Source organism: Ascaphus truei, chromosome 3, assembly GCF_040206685.1.
Source record: "Ascaphus truei isolate aAscTru1 chromosome 3, aAscTru1.hap1, whole genome shotgun sequence".
Lineage (NCBI taxonomy): Eukaryota > Metazoa > Chordata > Amphibia > Anura > Ascaphidae > Ascaphus > Ascaphus truei.
This window is the reverse complement of record NC_134485.1, coordinates 314,703,051-314,707,208: the sequence shown is the minus strand read 5'-3', so window position 1 is coordinate 314,707,208 and position 4,158 is coordinate 314,703,051.

Sequence of the window (4,158 nt, the reverse complement as noted above, 5' to 3'; positions counted from 1 at the left end):
AGAATTTATCATCTTTGGGGAGTGTCTCTAACTCTGACTCATAGTAAGCCAGAGCCGGACACTGATAGGCCTACACACAGACAGGGTGTGTTCCAACCAGTATTATCCCCTCAGATTGACATCCTCAGAAGTTGCTAGGCCCACCCTTGAATACTGATACATAATTCAAGGCTGTAATACACACACAGGCCTAAGGAAGGAATTAACCTTTCCACTGCCTGCACTAACAGGACTGACCGAGGAAAGGCCCAGGGAAAGAAGTAGCTGCCGGAAGGCTAGGCTATATATATTTTTTCCCATTCAATATATGCATTGATAAAATCTACACACTGACAAGTGATTAGCTAAGCTGCGAATCGATCCGTTCTCCTGTAATCGATAGGGAACTCCTCCAGCAGCAGGAAGCAGAGCGGAGCATAACCGTGAAGTAAACAAGGGTGAACAAGGATGGTGACTAAAAAAGTTTATTGAACAGACATGTGCAGCTGATGGATCCTCTGGCGCGTTTCAGCCCGCAGTCCTTTGTCAAACTCTTTGACAAAGGCCTGCGGGCTGAAACGCGTCAGAGGATCCAGCAGCTGCACATGTCTGTTCAATAAACTTTTTTAGTCACCATCCTTGTTCACCCTTGTTTACTTCACGGCTGTGCTCCGCTCTGCTTCCTGCTGCTGGAGGAGTTCCCTGCATTTCCCCGCTGGACTGCACGCCGGGTAGTTGCTGCTTCTGGATGAGATCACCGCCGGTCACGTGACCGCCCTACGCGATGCTGCAGTCGCGGGAGGGTTGGCGGTGCAACATTGAAGTTCTGGAGGATCGAGTCACGGTGTTTTTACCTTCTGAATCGTGAGTGCTTGCAACAATTTGGTGCCCAGAGCTGGGCCAGTTGCTGAATGACCTTATACATGCACATACTGTATGAAATGTCAAACCGTCACATACCCTGACAAATTGAGTTTATACACGCAGCAGCTACTGTGCTATTTCTGATGCACCTGATGGGATAACTTGTTTACCCGTATTTATTCCTGTAATCGATAGCTTGCTCCGGGTTATTTAATTCAGTTCTTGCACAGCATTGTGGGAAATGTAGTCCTAAAATATGATTGACTGGGCAGTTACTAGATACAATTGGTGCACTGCTAGAGAGAGGGTGGGTCTCAAGAGCCAGAGCTATCAGAAGGGGAAGGGGGCTGTCACTTTGGAAATGTTTCCTACATTAGAAACATTTAAAATGTCTTTAAAACATTTTTTTTTTAATTCTACAAGTATTTTCTCATAGTACAGAAGTGATTTATTAAAAAAAAAATACACATGTAGGATATTGCTTGAGCTGCTGCTTTAATATATATACGGTATATATGGTATCTAAAATGAAATTGCAACAAAAATTCTCCACATGGTGTAGCATATTTAATAAAGTAATAGCAGAAAAAAGAAGAATAAAAACACTCAAAATATGTAAAAAAAGTTAAAACAGTGTATTTGAGAATAGAGCTACATTCAGCACAATGGCTCCTGTAGAGGGTTCCTCTGATGCCTTCCTTACATCTACAGGCGTGCAGGGTTGACAACGATGCTGATAAAAGCTCATGCAGAGTCATCCTTGTGATGCAGAGTTGCATTATATTCTGTCCATCAGTCACTCGTGTTGAATATAGTCTGCAGGCAAGCAGTTAATATCTGTGCCAAGGGAGTCTCACGGAGAAGCGCCCGAGCAGTGCAAATAAGCAAGGCAGTCAGGCAACCAACCCGTTGCTAGAGCAAGCACTACAGATCCTTACAGGAGAACGCAAAACGTCCGTCCTACGCGTTTCGTGACAGAATATTCACTCCATCACGGGAGGATGTGTGAGAGCTCCTAGTTGATGATATTTTATTTAAAAAAATGTATAGTATATAGTGAGCAATTATTGAAACATATAAACATACTGAAGTGTAGAAGAGTAACTAGGTGTTTTTGCATCCGGAGAAAGTTCTGCCAACTGCGCCTCCTCCTCCCCAGGCTCCCCCCAACATACACTAAAGCACACACAACAGACTGAAAGAATGAGACACAAACAGCAACTGACACACAAACACACAGCAAACTGACACACAAACACACACAGTAAACTTACACAATCACACTGCATACACAAGCACCTTCACACAGTAGCACACATTAACTCCTCCCCCTGATGTGATGGAGAGCAGGGGCGGGCAGAGCCTGCAGCTTTCTGCCTTAATCCCAACCACAGCCGCTGCTCCCCGATCTCTCTGCTCCCGCCTCCCTCCTCACTGCCCTGCTCGGCAGCAGCTCACAGCACTCTCTTCTGCAGAACCCTCCATGTTCCACCTCTGCTGAAGTACATACTCAATTGAAGAATGTGAATAAGTGAATAAAAGCCAACATAATACAAATATGGATGAGGGAAAGGAGAAAGGGGGAATAAACATATACCTAATGAGTGTGAATAAAATATTGATGTATTTAGGGGAGAGGCCACCACAATATAAAGGGTCCTATTCTAGTAGCTTCGATATAATTGCTGCCAAATCTAACGGTTTGGCATGTTCCTACCCTACGGTCTGACATTTGTGTTATCACGGTATTCAGAAAGAATCAGAAAGAATTACCGCAAGTCACAAACAGTGAGGTAGGAAAATGCCAAAACCGCTATGGCGTAGCAGTGACCTTATCTCAGCTTTTCTAAGTCCTACTGCTGCGATCTTTCCGCAGTCTGTAAGAGCTGTACAGAGAGAGCTGCACAGAGACAGCTGCCCCTCCCAGCACAACCCTTAGGCTGCGTCTATACTATAGCAGACAGAGCGGAACGGAGCGGAGCTGCGCGTTCACATCTATGGTCCTCTTTGAGGACGCAGCGCGCACGTCAGACGGAGCTGGCAAAGGCGCAAAATTGAAGGAGACAGAGCCAAGTGAGTTTTTGCGCGATGGCATGATCACGTGAACTGTCTCCTCCAATCAAAGTGAAATTACATTTTCAAAGTGACGCCATTTTTTTTTGTATGCCGGTGGTAAACACACACAACATAAACAACATACACAACACAAACAAAATTAAAGTTAATTTCCATACCGGGGGAAGTGAACTTGTCTGCCCAGTGCTTCAGATGCTGAATCTGAAAAAATGCCCGTGGATCGGGATGTGACGTCCGCACCGGAACGTCATTGCCACGCCTCCAAATTTTTATTGCCACGCCCCCAAATGGCGCCCGCTGCATACTCTGCAAAGCCATGAAAAGCTCAGGCTTTAGCAAGAGTATTGCAGCGTGGGTGCGCCTCCCCTCCGTTCCGCTCCGTCTGTGTGAGTATAGACGCAGCCTTACAGGTGATCGCAGTGTTTTTATTTAAATTTTAATAACTCAGTATTGTAGCAGGGGGTCTCCAAGCTGAACCGCAATGTCCAGGTCACATGACGCGGGAGATTTAAACAAAGCAGGGGGATACCGGCACCCCATACCGGGTCCTGTAATTCGGGACGCAGTGGGTCCACGGACCTGAAATCAATGTGGTTTTGCTCCGGAGATCCGCTGCTACAATACTGTGTGATTAAAATACAGTAACATGAAAGCAGCTTCATAATCTTAGCGACTAGCCTGGTTTCTTGCGGCACAAGGGTGGGTGAAGGGGGTAGTTGCCCCAGGGCGGGTGGTTAGGCCTGCTTGGAAGGTTGCAGGAGGAGTTAACCCATTCACTACCATAGCAGTGGTAATGAAGGGTTAACCACTCCTGCTACCAGCCTGAGAGACCCTACCACCCACCCTACAACGCAATGCCAATCCGAATGGTTGGTATACCATGTGACAGGTTCCCTTTTTTTCCCTTCAGAATGTGACATCATCAAAAAGGAAGGGAAGCCAGCCAATCAGGAAGGATATGCTTCCCTCCCTTTAAAATTACGTCACTTCAGCCCAAAAAAAACAAAATGGCCACCATCACATGGTCACAACCATCAGCTGAGTGTATATACCATGTGATGCCTTTCATTTTTTGGAGTGCTGTGACGTCATCAAAAAGGGAGGCATGCTATCTGATTGGTTATCTTACCTTCTTTTTTATTGACATAACAAGGAAAGGCATCACATGGCATGTACACCAATCTGATTGGTTGGTCACCATGTGGCCATTTTGGGGTGAGTTTTTTTTTTATATATATA